Source organism: Suricata suricatta, chromosome 5 (assembly GCF_006229205.1).
Source record: "Suricata suricatta isolate VVHF042 chromosome 5, meerkat_22Aug2017_6uvM2_HiC, whole genome shotgun sequence".
Classification (NCBI taxonomy): domain Eukaryota; kingdom Metazoa; phylum Chordata; class Mammalia; order Carnivora; family Herpestidae; genus Suricata; species Suricata suricatta.
This window is the reverse complement of record NC_043704.1, coordinates 148,351,188-148,368,869: the sequence shown is the minus strand read 5'-3', so window position 1 is coordinate 148,368,869 and position 17,682 is coordinate 148,351,188. Positions and strand designations below refer to the sequence as shown.

The 17,682-nt window shown below is 47.6% G+C and overlaps 1 long non-coding RNA gene across 1 annotated transcript in view; it reads right to left on the bottom strand.

The window, feature by feature from the left end:
• Positions 1 to 13,516: 13,516 nt before the first annotated feature.
• Positions 13,517 to 17,682, bottom strand: part of LOC115292911 — a 4,462-nt gene continuing 296 nt past the window's right edge. Inside the window, exons 2-3 of the long non-coding RNA XR_003909226.1 lie at positions 15,028 to 15,164; positions 13,517 to 14,257 (exon numbers count right to left, since the gene is read on the bottom strand). This is a non-coding gene — a long non-coding RNA (uncharacterized LOC115292911). The remainder of the gene's footprint in view (positions 14,258 to 15,027; positions 15,165 to 17,682) is intronic.

Here is a 17,682-nt window from a genome sequence, read left to right as displayed (position 1 = left end):
GACATGGGACTCGAACCCATGAACCGTGAGATCATGACCTGAGCCGAAGTCGGACGCTCAACTGACTGAGCCACCCAGGCGCCCCTCAAGGAGGCGTTTTCACGGATGCATTTCAAATGACAGTCTGGGGTGACTGAATCATCTGCGGGCTGGTTGAGATTCCCAACAGCCCTCCACCCACTGCCGCCGCCTTGGTACTTAAAAGCAAAACAAAAACAAAAAGATTAAAAATCTGTGCATATTTCCCCTTCTGATTAGAATGCCAAAAAGTCCATCATTGCTTAGGTAATCATTGGACTAGAAGGTTGGCTAGGATTTTATATAAAAATATGAATTCCTCCTGCAAGCATGTCAAAGCATGCTCCCTGGTATTGAGCATTTAATCCCACTCCCACGCTCCTGCCCTCCCCCACCCCCTCAACAAAGCCAGGTGCCCTGAGCCAGGCAAGCATACTGAGCCATGGCTCACAAAACGTTCAGAGAAGTTCAACGACTTCCGAAGGCCCCCCAGCTACATGCAGCACTCGTTCTTTGGGCCCCAAGTCCCGGTGACGCGCTGGTAAACCAGCTCTGGGGAGGTGGCGGACACTGATTTATGGTGTTTGCTGGCATTTGCGGGGCAAATACTTCCCCCAGGGCAAAATCCCAGCCACCGTCCGCCTCACAGAATTCCTGAATCCTTAACAGTCTTTAACAGCCCCGGGAGCTGGTGCAGGTCAGCTCTGGGATACACTCCTAAGTTCATTCTAGAACATCGATTTCGATGAAAACATGCCTGGCCTCCCGGGCCCGGGGCCTAGCTGCTCCCAATGCAGCAGATGTGTTTAGAAGGCCCCTCAGATGCGGGAGCACTCAGGTGGTTTCGCTGGACTCAGAGGGCGGTGGGAGGAAACTTACTGGTGGTTTCATCCAAAACCGCATGCAAAACTCAGTCCCGGCGCCCTGAATCCGATCGCAGTGGAAATTAGCCTGCCAGGTCTCACAAAGGCACATCGTGGCCAGAAATGAAATCTCTCTACTTCTCCGACTACCCACATTTCCTATCTAAACTGGCAGGTGAAGAGGTTCAGACCTCAAAGCTACATGCATGTTCACATGCAGATCAGAGCAATTCAGGGAAGAAGGGCTTCCTGATTCCAGGCTACCTCCTCTTGCTTCCTCCTTTTTTTTGTTGTTGTTAAGATTTTATTTTTTTAAGTAATCTCTACACCCAACCTGGGGCTCGAACTCACAGCCTGGAGATCAAGAGTCGCATGCTCTACTGACTGAGTGAGCCAGGCACCCGCTCTTGCTACCTTCTTATGGCCCCTGACACTCCTTCTCACAACGCTTTTCACATTGTTCAGTAACCCGCCTCTCCTCCCCTTACCACCCTTATCACCAGGCACCCAAACACCCAGACCATATTTGGTTTCTCAAGAGAGAGATTTGGGTTTTACTCCTGCAAACAGATACTGAGGACCCGGGCCATCTCAGGATCTCAAAGAAAGTGTTGTAAAATGAATATCGATTCTCATTAAATAAACAACAATCCCAGTGTCTCTCCACCATCTTACCAGTAAAAATGGAAGGAACGGAGGAGGCTGAGGAGTCGGGAAATCTCCAGAGGAAGAATGAAAGAAGCGCAGCTGGTAAACGTGGAGGATTATTCTGTCAGCCCAATCTGAGTGGTGCTTCTTGACCTGGGAGTCTTGATAGAAGCAAGAAGCAAAAAGCAAGAAAAAGTGTGCATGTTTGATAAAAGTTATCTGTGTGTTCTGAGCATGTGGTCTCGGGCCAGATGTGAGCAGGGAGCGCGCCCTGCATATAGAGGTGCCGGTCAGACGAGGGCTTGAAGGGTGTGAGTGTAAGTAGATGGTGTGTGAGTCTGAGTTAAGAGCCAGCAGTGAGCCCGAGAATGCCCTGGAAGCCCGAGTAGAAGGACTGGGTGAGTCAATGGCCAGGTGTCCGAACTTCTGAAGTCCACATGGCTGTCCGTAACGCAGTGTGCAGCCTGAGGCCCGGGGAATGGCCCCGTCCCCACTTACCTTCCTTGTCCGACAGTGGTCCTGACGAAGGTCCACGAGCCAGTGCCAGGCTTGTTCGAGAAGCTGAGTACTAAGACAGATGCCTTTGAAGGGCGCGCGGCTTCCTGTGAGCGCCAGCTCTGTCCCTCACCCATCTGTGCTGAGTTCAAGTGGGTGGTTTTTTTTTCTGATAGAAGTAAGAAGCAGAAAATGAGTGGCTAAGTCACTTACTTCCCAAAACTGAAAGCTAGGAAGGTTTGCTCTCTGTGAGATCAAAGAGTAAAACGAAGTCAGTTTTCTTTTGAAAGGGACACGTTGTTACGTTTTTTAAAGTGTATTTATTGGATTTTTAATGTAAAGAATTTCCCTTTTCTCCACTCTGTGCCGTAGACATAATCTTTATGTTCTGGATCCATGAGCGGTTTGGTGGATGTGCAGTGACAAAGATGTGCAATGACCTGGTGCCGTAGGCTTGAACAGGTGGGATCTGAGAGGGTGGGGGGAGGCCAGGTGCATGCACAAGGTGGCTAATGAGAGCAGAGACACACTATCCTTATATGTGTGTCTTGGAGGGAGTCGGAGGGCTTTAGTCAACCACATTCAACAACTTATGTAAAGGGATGTGACAACATAGCTCTAAGCCCCCTTTGCGACAGGAAGACCCCTCCCCAGGCCCCTCCAACCTAGAAATCACGGAGCTCCCATGGACAGTGATCTGTTCGCGTAGCAGCCACAGCCGAGGGGCTGTCATCAGTCCTAAGTCTTTTGAGTATCATATCCTCAGCTTCTGCCAGCTTTTCTTTTTGTTTTTAATGTTTATTTATTTTTGAGAGAGAGACAGAGCACAAGTAGGGGAGGGGCCGAGAGAGAGGGAGACACAGAATCTGAAGCAGGCTCCAGGCTCTGAGCTGTCAGCACCGAGCCCGACGCGGGGCTCAAACCCACAAACGATGAGATCAGACCTGAGCCAAAGTCTGATGCCCAATTGACCGGGCCACCCAGGCGCCCTGGCTACTGCCAGCTTCTGGATGTTTCCCCACTATATGTCTACAGTTGCTTAGGTCTTCAGTGCGGCTTAAAAGAGCCACAGTGTTGGGGAGGACAACCCCCACATCAAAGCTCTCCGTCCCAGAAGGCCAGCAGGGCCAAGGCTGAGAGAGCCGGGGGAGGGCCACGCCCCCCGGCATACCATCTGTACCAGACACCCCGAGAGGAAGAAGAGATCTGTGGTCAAATTAGTTTTGGGAGCTCTGGGCTTGAGGTCAGGTGAGACACGGCTCCTTGCGGGAGTACTTTTAGGGGGGCTTTCCACTGCCAATATCATGAACTCTGGAAGCAGATACAGAGTACAAAAGTTCCTGACACATTTGACCAGTGAGTCTGTGCCCATTATACGGGGTAACGTGTAGACTAAATGTACTTTTAGGTCTGCCACCCTCCATCTCTTCAGCTGTCTGCTGGCGGACGCCTTGCACCAGACACAGAGATGCAGATGTGTGGGAAGACCCCGGTGGGCAAGACCGTCACGTCACCCTCAAGGTCGAGCCCAGTGACACCGTTGAGAATGCAAAAGCCAAAGGCCAGGACATGGAGGGCATCCCACCTGAGAAGCAGCTTCTGGATTTTGCAAGCAAATGGCTACAGGACATCAGCACCACCCAGCTGGGGTCCCCCTTGCACTTGGGGCTTCGCCTGTGGAGGGGCGGCACTGAGGCTCGCCTCTGCTGGCCGGCCCAGAAATACAACTGCCACAGGGGTTCTGTGTGACCTCACCCCCACGCTGTCCCCTGCCACAACAAGTGTGGCCACACTGACAACCTGCACCCCAAGACGAAAGGCAAAGAAGGCCCCTCCACCGGTCCTTCCTCTGCCCCAGCCCCCAGGCTCTGGGGCCTCAGTAAAGCTTCCCTTCATGGACTTGAGTGGCAAAAGTAAAACCAACAAAACCCATAATTTTAGACATGCGGAGACCGTGGAAGCTTCTCTCATGGAATCACGGGCCTTGAGGGACAAGGCCGAGAGCCGGGGGTACAGTGCGGACATGGTGACAGCCCTGGGCAAGCCTATCTGAGCAGCTTGCTTCCAGGGACTGGCCCAGGGGAGGATCGTTAGGGTGTGAGAGTCCTAGGACATATGTGATGTCTAGAGGTTCAAATGACCGCATGTGATCATGGTCATCGCGGGTCTGGAGATGCTCCCTTGAAAGCCAGCTCATGCTCTGTGATGGAACCTGGCCACGAGGTAGGCACCCCAGCTCCAAGTGAGGGGAAGCGGCTCCGTGTGGCTCCAGAACACTTGCTCTGAGCCCTGCTCAGTCTGGGTTTGGATCCCAGTGCCTCTGCTTAACAGCCATGTGGACCTCAACCTTCTCATCGCTAAAAACGGCTGATTCTGCATGAGGATTGCTAGAGGATTCATGAGCTCATGTTTGCAAAGCACTTAGTATGGTTCCTGGTACAGATCGGTGCCAACAAGAGCACCAGTGGTGAAAATTAGTAGAACAGAGAAAACGCACTGTACTAGGGGCACCTGGGTGGCTCAGTTGGTTGAACGTCTGACTTTGACTCAGGTCATGATCTCGCAGTTCGCAAGTTCGAGCCCCACGTCGGGCTCTGTGCTGACAGCTCGGAACCGAAAGCCTGCTTCAGATTCTGTGTCTCCCTCTCTCTTCCTCTGCTCTCTGTCTCTCTCTCTCAAAAAATAAATACACATTTTTAAAAATGCACAGTAATAGCTTTCTCTCATGAGCTGGCTGAGCTTGGCATGTTGCCCATGGAGCTAGGAACCCAGCAGCTATTTGGATTTAGCCTCGGTACGCCACATTCAGTGTCGGCGTGAGTGCTCCGGCCGCGGCGGGTTTCGTTCGGGTGTGCAGGTTGAAAAGGCTGTTGCGCTGGAGAAAGTCAGTCTTGAGGCTTGCAAAGTAGTAACAGTACCATCCTGGAGAAGCACTAAGTAGGTTTTCCCTCCAGTCAGGGTCTCAGAACTAAACAATACCCCACCCCCAAAAAGGTTCCCATTTTTAGTAATGCCTATTTCATAGATGGGGACATAGGAACCCGAGGAGGGGACGTGGTCTGCTCAAGGCAGTGCGGCCAAGGACAACGTCAGGGCCAACACCTCTGCTCCTGACGTTTCCATGGACGCCATCTTCCACTGGGCCAAGTTTCTGAAACCTAACCAGAGAGGAGCAGCCCCACCAACCTTACCCGGGCCACGCCCTCCGGCAAGGCAAGGTGCAAGGCCCAGCCCAGGCTTCCAACGAGAAGGAAACATAGGACTACAGCGCCCTCTGGTGTACCAACCCTTACTTCAACACCAGAGACCTTCCAGCAGAGTCCCCAGGCCACGCACACCACACCCACAGGACCCAGCTTATCTGACCCTGGCGCCACTCCCAAGGCCTTCAGGAGGAGCCCCACGGCGCTCGGCTGCAGGGCAGTGGTAGTAAAGCATCGAGGATTTGGCGTCAGACCTGTTACTTACGTTAAAAATGAGAGAGGGCTGCCAGGCAGGGCCACCCAGGACCATGTACCCAGGGACAGTAGCGACCAGCTGGGGCTCTAGGGGACAGCTTATGTTTGACAAGCAGGGTGAGTTAGTTTTCATGGGGTCTCTGTTGATGAGGTAATCTGGATAATTTGGGGTCTTGGGCTGTCCTAGCGGTCTAGTCCCCGGTCCCCGGGTGATGAGGACGGTGAACAGGGTCCCAGAACAGAGGCGCCGGAAAGGTGGTGCCTGCTCAGAAAGGGGGACTGGCTGGCCTCCGGCCGGGGCCTCAAAACTGGATCAAGAGAGCACTTAAACAGGCTCTCTTACAGGGGAGTTCTGACTACCCAGACAAAACTTTCAGGAGGAAAGAGAAAATCGCAAACAATTAAATTACAAAGTGATTTTTAATGAGATAACTAAAAATCCCTGCACATTTGAAGATTAGAAAACACATTGTCATGTAACCTGGTATATATGGTAATGGAAGACTGGTGTTTTCTACCAGTAACTGAACGATAATAAAATATCACTTATCCAGAATTGTGGTAGGCAGCTGAAGCCCCATGAGAGGGTAATTGAGTCCTTAAATGTTTACACCAAAAGACAAGAAAGGATGAAACCTAATGAGAACTGTTCAACTGGAAAAAGAAACAGTAGAAAAAGGAATCACAGAATAAATGCAAAAATGGTATAAGGAAATAAACAATAAATGTAACAGCAGAAATTAAACAAAATTTGGAAGTGAAATAAACTCATTACGGTGTTTGAAAACACAAAAAAAACTGACAAACCTCTGGGAAGATGGGGAAAGGAAAAAAGGAAACAATCTTGGAATATCAAGGGAGATACAAATACAAAGCAGAGATTAGAAGGATAAGAAACATTATGAATGATATTATGAATTTGAAAGCTTAGGTAAAATGCGTAAATTCCTAGAAAACATATTTCCCAAAATTGGCTCAAAAAATAAATACAAAAGCTGACATAAGTTTTTAAAAGCTGAGTCAGCACTTTAAATGCTTTAGCAAAAAACCACAGTTTAAAAAAATTCAAGACAGAGGATTTTACCAAATTCTACCAAACATTCAAGGTACATATAGCATTCTACTCTGATGTGTCTCCACTCCTACTCCCAAAATTACAAAAACAAGAATGCTCCTGAACTCGTTTTATGAAGTTAGCATAACCAATCTGTATGAAAAAATAAAATTACTCAGTTTCACTCATGAATATATTGATGCAAATATCCTATATAAAATACTAACAAACCAAATACATTAAAGTTGAAAAAATACATAATGGCCAAGTTAGTTCATTTCAGAAATGCAAAGTTTGTCTGATATTATAGACTCTATTAATGCAAATCATCACATTAACAGAATAAAAGAGAAAAGCCACTGACACAGAGCATTGAACAAGAAGAATAATATTCATAATTTGAAACAGACACACACACACACACACACACACACACACACACCCCTTAGGACATTAAGAGCAAAAGAAAACTTCTTTAAATTGATAAAGATAGCCATTTATAAACTGTAAATAGTGAAAGCCATTCCTTTAAAATTTTTTTTAAGTTTTTAAATTTATTTTGAGAGAGAGAGAAAGAGAGAGCATGAGCAGGGGAGGGGCAGAGAGAGACAGAAGAATCCCAAACAGGCTCCCAGCTGTCAGCACAGAGCCCGACGTGGGGCTCAATCCCATGAACTGTGAGGTCATGACTTGAGCCAAATACATAAACCACCAAATCCTGTCTCTGGAATAACCAATTATCTTCTTTCTACCTTTTTTTTTTAAGTTGATTTATTTGTTTTTGAAAGAGTGAGTACGCACAGGCGGACAGAGAGACAGAGGGAGAGAAAGAAACCCACACGTAGGCTCTTGATCTCAGGGTTGTGAGTTCAAGCCTCATGTTGGATACAGAGATTACTTAAATATTTTTAAAAACAACAACAAAAATAAAGGTTACAGATCAGTCTTTCTTTTTCTCTTTCTCTTTATTAAATCTCTCAGAGTGCGGAGGAAGAGCTCAACAAAAAAAATTCATATCCACTGACCTCAGCATCTCTGTATCATCTTAAGACTTCTTGTTATTGCATTTTTTTGTCTGCTGCACAGAGAAAAGGTTCTGAATTTTATTTATAAAATATCAAGTTTTTGTGATGAAAATCATGGGATGATCCTGGAAGGTATGAGCTGCAACAATGGAACAAAATATTAGTAGACATTTATTTCTGCAGTAAAACCAAATAAAACAGGGGCGCCTGGGTGGCTCAGTCAGTTAAGTCTCCGACTTCAGCTCAGGTCAGATCTCACATTCATGGGTTCAAGCCCCGCATCAGGCTCTGTGCTGACCGCTAGCTCAGAGCCTGAAGCCTGTTTCCGGTTCTGTGTCTCCTTCTCTCTCTGCCCCTCCCCCTATCATGCTCTGTCTCTCTCTGCATCAAAAACAAATAAAACATTAAAAATTTAAAAAAAAATTATTTTAAAACCAAATAAAACAAGAATAAACTGTATAATCTTGGAAGGTCAGTGAATGAGGTAGAATTAAAATATTGTTCAACAATAAAATGTAAAAGGAGCTCTCTCAGGGCATCTGGGTTAAGCATCTGTATTTGGCCCAGGTCAAGATCTTGTGGTTCGCGAGTTTGAGCCCTGCATCCGACTCTGTGCTGATGGCTCAGAACCTGGAGCCTGCTTCAGACTCTCTGTCTCCTTCTCTCCGTGTGCCCCTCCCCACGCCATGCTCTGTCTCTGTGTCTCTCTCTAAAAAATAAAGAAACATTTAAACAAATTAAAAACAACCGCCCCCCGCCCAAAAAAACCCAGGAGCTCTCTCCTTTTCTCCACCGTCTTGGTATGTGCAGGTGACTGCCCCTCACCATGTCTTCTCACAAGACTTTCAGATCAAGCGATTCCTGGCCAAGACACAAAAACCGAATCATCCCTTTCCCCAGGGGATTCGGATGAAAACTGGTAATAAAATCAGGACAACTCCAAGAGGAGGCACTGGAGACAACCAAGCGGGGCGTGAGGGATCACATAGGAGCCGGCACGCGTGTTTGTGCTGCACGGGGGTCTCGGCTTGCATCCTATCATTCCGTGAGCATCACCACACCTGAACAGTAGACATGTTTTATCAGGAAATGATTTTTCTCCATTACTGTGCTTCTGTACCAGTAGGTTGGTTCAGTAATAAATATGTGAGAACTTTGGTTTGAAAAAAGAAATAAATAATAAATAAACAAGAGAATGATCAGAACTAAAGTGTTCCACATTTTTGTAATGTTTGAGAGAGAGAGAGAGAGAGAGAAAACATGGGAGCTGGGGAGAGGCAGAGGGAGGGGGGGAGAGAGAGAAAGAGAGAGAGAGAATCCCAAGCAGGCTCCTCACCATCAGTGCAGAGCCCACCATGGAACTTGAACCCACAAAGCATGAGATCATGACCTGGGTCAAAATCGAGAGTTGGGTGCTCAATTGACAGAGCCACCCTGGCATCCCTAAAGTGTTCCACATTTTAAAAGTCTATGTTAGGGGCGCCTGGGTGGCTCAGTTAGTAAAGCGTCCGACTTCGGCTCAGGTCATGATCTCATGCTTCTTGGGTTCAAGCCCGGCGTTGGGCTCTGTGCTGACAGCTCAGAGCCTGGAGCTTGTCTTCAGATTCTGTGTCTCCCTCTCTCTCTGGCCCTCCCCTGCTTGCACTGTCTCTCACTGTATCTCAAAAATAAATAAAAAATAGGGACACTTGGTGGCTCAGTCGGTTAAGCATCTGACTTCAGCTCAGGTCATGATCTCCCAGTTCCTGGGTTCGAGCCCCACGTCGGGCTCTGTGCTGACAGCTCAGAGCCTGCCATCTGCTTCAGATTCTGTGTCTCCCGCTCTCTGCCCCGCTCATGCTCTGTCTCTCTCTCTCTCACTCAAAAATAAATAAACATTAAAAATGTTTAAAAATAATAAATAAATGAATAAATAAAAAATAGTAAAAATAATAAAAATCTTATATTAAAACTTTATGAGTTAGCCTTGTGGTTTAAATTTTAAGGGAAAACTCTAAAAGGATAGAATTTTTTTTTAATTTTTGAGAGAGAGAGAAAGAGAGAGACCAAGCAGGGAGGGGCAGAGAAGGACGGAGAGAGAGAATGCCAAGCAGGCTCTGCACTGTCAGCACAGAGCCCAATGTGAGGCTCAAACTCACAAACCATGAGATCATGACCTGAGCTGAAAATCAAGAGTCGGATGTTTAACCAACTGAGCCACCCAGGTGCCCCTAAAATATAAATTTTCAAATAAAAGAAATAATATAAAGAATAAAAGTGTCTCAATTCAGGGCACCTGGGTGGCTTAGCCGGTTAAGCATCTGACCTCAGCTCAGGTCATGATCTTACGGCTCATGAGTTGGAGTAGGCACGGCATGAGCTTGAGCGCTTCTACGGGTGAGCTGCACTTCTCTCTCTCTGTCTCTCTCTGTCTCTCTGTCTCTCTCTCTCTCTCCTCTCTCCCTTTCCCCTCACTCTCTCTCTGCCCCTCCACTGCTATTAGTGTCCCTCTCCCACTCAAAATAAGAAAGTAAAGCTTTAAAAAATTTAAAAAGTAAACATTAAGAAAGTGTCTCAGTTTGACAGTAGTCATCACTACTTAAAATGACTGCATATTCTGTTGTGTTTTTTTCTGTCTCACACATTAGAATTTAAACTCCACGAGTGCCCGGATTTTTGTCTCTCTGCTCACTAGTACGTATCTAACCACATCTAGCACCTACTACGATGTCACACACATGGGAAATACACAAAATTATTTGCTGAATGAACCCACTGCAGTATGATACATATTGTACCAAGAAATAACCTGGTAAAATTTGTTCTTTCTAAGAAAACAACACAAAACCCTTAAGTGTAATGGTGATCGCTGGTTAATTTATGCATAAGAATGGTGACAATGCAGTTCCGCAATATGGGGACAGCTAAGTAAACTGCGGAACACTCCATGCGCCATCATTTACATAGGCATGAAAGTTGTTTAGGAAGACAATGTAGTGAGAGATGAAAATGGTTGGGTGTCTGATGTGACAAAGCAGGGCATACCTCTGTGATCACAACAATGTAATCTAAGCTACAGCGACTTGCTGGGACATTATGTAGCCACAGAAAAGTTCTGCTTTAGAATATAAATTGGAAGAATCATATAGCAGGACAATTTGGCAGTATGTTTCTTTTTTTTTTAATGTTTTTTATTTATTTTTGAGAGAGAGAGGGTGAGAGGGGAGGGTCAGACAGAGTGGGAGACACAGAATCCAAAGCAGGCTCCAGGCTCTGAGCTGTCAGCACGGAGCCCAACGCATAGCTCGAACCCACGAAGCATGAGATCATGATCTGTGCCGAAGCTGGACCCTTAACCAACTAAGCCACCCAGCGCCCCTGGCAGTATATGTTTCAAAATAAACTGTTCATATTCTTTGACCAAGAGATTCCTCCCTAGGAATTTAAGCTATAACCAATTCTCTTAAGTAAACATTCATTCAATGATTCAAATAGATTTCCTGACCGCCTACATACTGGGCGGTGGAGGTTTCAGGATGAAATTTCCATGTTTCAGGGCACCAATTTGCAGCCCAGTGGAGGGGACAAAAATGTGAAGGGACGGTTATAGCGTGTGACATGTAGAAACAGGATTATATACTAAAATTGATCCGTCTATCAGGCGTAGTAACGAACAGGTGAGATTTGAGCACAGCTCTATGGCGGGAGGGAAATCAGCCCCAGCTGTTTTGCTGGAAGAAAGGCTCTCAAGAAGAGCTGATCTTTGCTAACTCTGTTTGCCCGAAGAAGACATGAGGGGAGTACTGACTGGCAAAGGCAGAGGAGATGTGGGGCCAGGGACAAGGCCCGAAGAAAATCCAGGCAGCCTATGTGCCGACGGTAATGTTCCGTGTGGTAGATTGGCGTTGACGTTAATGGTAATTGAGATCAGACCTAGGCTGAAGTCATCGCTGGCATTCGTGTTCTTTGAAATAAGAAAAACCATATTCTCATCGCTTGCCTTCTCTCGGACTGGATGGTAGCTCTGCCGGAGCCCAGGAATGCACACGGGTCTGGCGGGCAGCCCCCAGGCCTTCCTGCAGGACAGTCAGGGCCCACGGCCTGTTTCCCCTGCGCTCCTGCTGGTCTTCTTCCGCCCCACAGGTCAGGCTTCCTTTTCTTCAAGCTCACCTGGGCTAGCTCAGCCGGCCAGCAGCACTTTTCTTTCAACTTAACCCTAACCACGCTTCCTTCCAACCAGGTCACGACAGGGGACACCTGCGAATTTCCTCTTTGCACTAAGGAGCTATAGCTAACGCACAAGTACCGTTCTTGAAGCTCTGAAGAATGAAACATGCGGTCTTTCCCTGTTGTGATCACTGTTTCAGCGTGAAGTCAAGAAGAGGTCAGTGTTCATCGCAGAGGACCTCCGGTCACCGCAGAAGGATGGGTGGTGAAGTACACATCTTAGTCCTCCCCAGCCTGCAGAGCCCCAGACCCCGACAGCCTCACCTCCACCCAGCTGACCCCACGTTACAGCTGGACACTCACTGAGGGTTAGAAACTGCCCGCGGCGTCTGGCAAGGGTGGTTTCCGTCCCCGTAAGAGGATCTGGAGGAGGGGTGGGCAGTACGTCTCCGTCACCCTACAGGAGGCCCCACAGTGTGCACCCTGGTACTCCGGGGAGAGGAAGTGGCTCCCACCACTTCTAGGCCTCTGAGCCCCCGTCCCCACCCACACCCCGACCCCGACCCCGACCCCCTACACAAAATCCAGGAGCAGCTCAGCTAGGAGGAAGTAAGAGAATACTGCAAGCCTGCTCTCCAGCCTCAGCGCCCAAGGGCAGGTCTGAATGGCACCTAGAGAGGCAAGAGCCTCACAGCCTATCAGAGCCAAGCAGGTGCCATGGGGGCGTGCCTTGAGGGGGCGTGTCCAGAGCGTCCTAGCCTATCAGAGCCGAGAAGGTGCCAAGGGCGTGCCTTGAGGGGCATGTCCAGACCCTCACCGCCTATCAGAGCCAAGTAGATGCCATGGGGGCAGGCCTTGAGGGGTGTGTCCAGAGCCTCACAGCTTATCAGAGCCAAGCAGGTGCCATAGGGCATGCCTTGAGGGGGCGTGTCCAGTGGAGAGAGCAATGTGGCCAATCAGGGCTTACTGTCCCCTTCCCCCAACCACCCCAGCTCAGCACCTACATCAGAGCGTCGCCAGCAGTCACCTGGGCCAGAGCACCCCTCATCCCAGTACCCTGGCTTCCATCTTACCCTTCGGCTGATGGGGCAGCTTGGGAGAGTGTGGATGAGGGTGTATGGATGATCTAAGAACATCGCTCATGTCTCAGATTCGCCAAAGACTAGAGCAGGGCTGTGGGAACATGCCTGCCTCTCAATCTTCACTGCACCTTATCAACAGAAACATTGTGGAACCACTTGATTTACAAGTTTATTTGTTGAGTCATTCAATTCTGGAGACCAATTTCAATGCCTTTCCAGAGATAGACTTTTCACATTATTAGGAAGCTCCCCCTCTTCATATACGCCCTACTCCTCAAACTGTAGACACACTAGTGAAATTCCAGTTGTTGGACCCTGGGAACCATGATCAAGAAACCATGAGAAACTGCTGATGGGCAACAAGTCTCCACGGAACAGCTCCTGAGGTCCAGAGAAGAATGGTCCCTTCCGCCTGGCCAGATGCCAACACGTTGCATCACCCAAGGGTTAAAATTCTGCACGGCATAGCCTCTCTGCACACTCCCTGTCTGCCCTCCAGTGACTACCACCCAGCACACACACAGTCCACCAAATCCTGTCTCTATAGTAACCACTTGCCTCCAGCTCGGACTTTCTGCCTTCAAGTGAGCCAGCCCTTGCTGCCAGGAACCACCCCTTCCTCGCTGTACGGAGCTCACGACGCAAAATACATGAAAAACAGATTTGTATATTTAAATAGTATTTTTTTTTATCTTACTACGGAAATAAGTTTGGAAAGGACAGTACATTCATTCAGTCTAAGCAATTTTAATACTGACATTTTATACATGAGATAGAAGTAGAGAAAATATTGCCACGGGAATTTCTACCACAGAGAAATAGTTACTACGGCCCTTAGGGTGACATGAAGAGTCACCACGAGAAGGGAAGAAGAAAATAAAATCCTGTCCCTGAAGCCCTGAGGATTCTCAGGTGGGACCTGCAGAGGCAGGAGGTGGCTGTGGAGACTGGGAAGCCGGCTGCTGAGCACCCAGCTCTGTTGCTGCCATCTTTTCTTGGTCTTGTGGGGAAAAGTAAAGGAGAAAACTTGTTGGAAAATAATGGCACCAAAGAGTGGGGCCTTGAACTGCAAACTCCAGGCCTTTCAGCAAAGAAAAATGAGGCTGTGAGAAGCAGTAGGGAAACCCTGGACCACAGTCCTTCAGGGTCACTCCCTCCTCACTGTCCCAGATGTCACACACGGTCTCTCCCATCCCTCAGGAGAAGATAGCCTTTCCTCACTCTCCCCCAGCGTCGTCTGGCCCTGCCACTTCCCTGCCACTCCCACCTCAGCACTCAGTCCCTGAAATGTGAGAGCGGCAGGGCTGAGGTGCGGGCTGGGCTGTGCTAGGCCTGCCTGAGCGCAGGAAGTCAGGGTGGAGCTGGCGATGGACTAGAAATGGTTGAGCGTTCACCCTACATCCACATTGCCACCGTGGATCTCTCGTGCCAGGACATTTGAGAGCATTCCAAGAGAAAGAATTGGTACCTGATATAAAACAAAATGCATTTTTAAGCAAAAAACATTTTTCAGGGGCGCCTGGGTGGCTCAGTCGGTTTAGGCGTCCGATTTTGGCTCAGGTCATGATCTCACAGTTTGTGGGTTCGAGCCCCGCATCAGGCTCTGTGCTGACCGCTAGCTCAGGGCCTGGAGCCTGCTTCGGATTCTGTGTCTCCCTCTCTCTCTGATCCTACCCAGCTCACGCTGTCTCTTTCTGTCTCTCTAAAATAAATAAAAAACATTAAAAAATAAAAAGAATATTGGAGAAAATGAAGAGGTGTTGTAATCAATAACTGAGAACTGGAAAAGGATCATTCCTGCATATAACTGAGAAGTGGGACTGGTTGGTCAAAGTGTCAGTCAAGCTACCTTAAACATACAAAACTTATTTTTATTTTTCTTTTATTTTTTTAGTGTTTATTTTTGAGAGAGACAGAGAGACAGGGCACAAGTGGGGGAGGAAGAGAGAGAGGGAGGGGGACACAGAAAAAAACAAGCTCCAGGCTTTGAGCTTTCAGCACAGAGCCTGACATGGGACTTGAACTCATGAACAGTGAGATCATGACCTGAGCCGAAGTCCGACACTTAACCGACTGAGCCACCCAGGCACCCCACAAAACTGATTTTAGAATCATGAAACAAAGAGATGTATTTCCAACTTTGAGTGTAACATCATTTATTCATGAGCAAAATCTGTTCATCAGCTACTTTTGCAAATAAAGGAATAACCATATTAGGGTTATACTGTTAAGACTCACCCATTATGCTTTAAAATGCTTCTTTCAGCTCCTCTAAGAGTTTCTGTTTGGTGCTTCTATTGCCTCTAGAGCTGACTGTCACTCCAAACTCGCTGTCACATCCTCATCTGCAGCCTAGGCCTCCCATGGGTCACGTGCTATGAAGTAATGTAACCAGCCTTCGGTTCAATCTTACTGTATATCTAATATTTAGATTCAGAAGTTCAAAATCAATTTGGATGATCCAAAGGATATTACCATTCTCAGATATGTGGGAAATTGACATATGAAAATATATTCCTTCTCATGAACCTGAGAGTTACGTTTCAAAATTCTTACATATGAGAGTGCTCGATATAATCACCAACAAATTCATGCTCACACAGCTTATGGTTTAGCAGTGATGGATTATTATGACAGAGCTTGGAATCGTTGGGGAGAAAATCTTACTCTAGTTAAAACCTAGAAAAACTCACGTAATTCGTTTTACGGTAAAGGTATTACCCCAGCGTTACATCATGACTGTTCTCGCCCCCACGCTAAAACGCCAGGCTTCGTTTCGGCAGTTATTTAAGAGCCATAGCTTTGTCATCACTAAATTCCAGAATTAAAAAAGTAAAAACAGATATAATCTACTCATCTAAAATAAATTGGGGGCACCTGGGTAGCTCAGTCGGTTGAGTGTTCGACTTTGGCTCAGGTCATGATCTCATGGTTCCTGAATTCAAGCCCCACATCAGGCTCTGTGCTGTCAGTGCAGACCCTGTATGGGATCCTCTGTTCCACCTCCCCACCCTGCCTCTCCCCTGCTCTTGCTCGCTCTCTCAAAAATAAGCATTTAAAAAATAAAACTAAAAAATAAATAAAATAAACTGAAGGGCACCTTGGTAGCTCAATTGGTTAAGTGTCTGACTCTTGATTTTGGCTCAGGTCATCATCTCACAGTTGTGAGATTAGGTCCCAGGTTGGGCTCTACACTAAGTGCTGAGCATGGAGCCTGCTTGAGATTCTCTCTCTCTGTCCCTCCCTGCTTGTTCTCTCTCTCAAAATAAATAAGTAAACAATAAAAAAGTAACTGAAAGTCATATATGAAAACTAAATATTAATATTGGGTGGAGTAAAAAATATAGGGGTGCCTGAGTGGCTCAGTCAGTTAAGCGTCTGACTTTGGCTCAGGTCATGATCTCACAGCTCAGGAGTTCGAGCCCCGCATCAGGCTCCTTGTGTATATACACAGTGTGGTGATTCTCAAAGTGTGGTCCTGGGATCCCTAAGGGGCTCAAAGGTTCTTTCAAGGAATCCAATATTTTTGTAATACTATTAAGTTAAATAATTTTAACTATTCTCTCTCTAAAAAGTGTACAGTGAGGAGCTATTTGGGGACACCTGGGTGGCTCAGTTGGTTAAGAGTCTGACTTCAGTGCAGGTCACGATCTCACAGTCTGTAAGTTCAAGCCCTGCATCAGGCTCTGTGTGGACAGCTCAGAGCCTGGAGCCTGCTTAGGATTCTGTGTGTGTCTCTCTCTCCCCTTCCCTGCTTGTTTTTTGTCTCTTTTTCTCAAAAATAAACATTTTTTTAAAAAAAGGAGCTGTTTGTTGGAATGCACAGAGGCTTCTGAGACCAGTTGATATTTGCTAGCCATATTTGCAGGGTGAAGAATGCAGATGCTGAAGACTTGCCCAGGGTACAGAGGCAAGGAGTGGAGGAAGGACAGACAGATGTTTGTTTGGAGACAGTAGAAAGCTCAGCGTGGCAGAATATAAGAACGGTGACGGACGGGCTGACATCAGTCTCCTTTTCAGAAGTGAAAAGTCATAATCTAACCAATCTTGTTCAATCACGGAGGTGAGCACACGGCTGAAAACAGAATCCTAGCAGAGACGACCTGTGGACCGTTTCCGTGCTGGCAAACGCCCTGCTGCACCCGCGTCTGCTATCTGCCCCAGCCCTCACGGTGGCTCTGCCAGGTGGGTGGCTCCATCGTCTTCCTATGTTGACAGAGACCCTGAGATACGTGTGAGCAGCCTGGCGACATCATAGAGCTGGCGAGAGACGCAAGCCCGCGCTCTGAGCTCCCTCTTCCTCACTTGGGATCTGGTGATGCGGGGTCAGCCCCCCTTACAGACATTCCATGAGGGGGTCAACTCCCGTCTCCTTGTCGTCTTTGGAGCTCCTGGTGGTTTTCTTCTACCTCGAAGGTCAGTCTGTCCTCTTCTTCCGAGAATGCTGCCACAGCCCCTTCCTGGAGCCGAATCCTAACAAGTCTTCCCATCCAGTGAGGACAGGAGACACCGGCCATTTCTCTGCACCCGAGGGACCACAGATCACCTACAACTTTTCCCAGACCTTGAAGAACTAAATGTGCATTATTTTCTAATTATGAACAAATGCATTAGTGTGAAGCCAAGAAGAGGCCAAAGTGGGGCTCCTGGGTGGCTCAGTCGGTGGACTTGGGTTCAGGTCATGACCTCAGGGTTTCTGAGTTCCAGCCCCATGAGGAGCTTTGAGCTGTGAGCACGGGGCTTGCTTCCGACCCTCGGTCTCCACCTCTCTCTGCAACACCCCCTGCACTCTCTCAAAAATAAACACTTAAAAAATTAAATAAAATAAAAAGAGGTCAAAGTATTCATCAAAGGGCAAATCCAATCACTGCAAGGGGATCAATGGCCAATTAA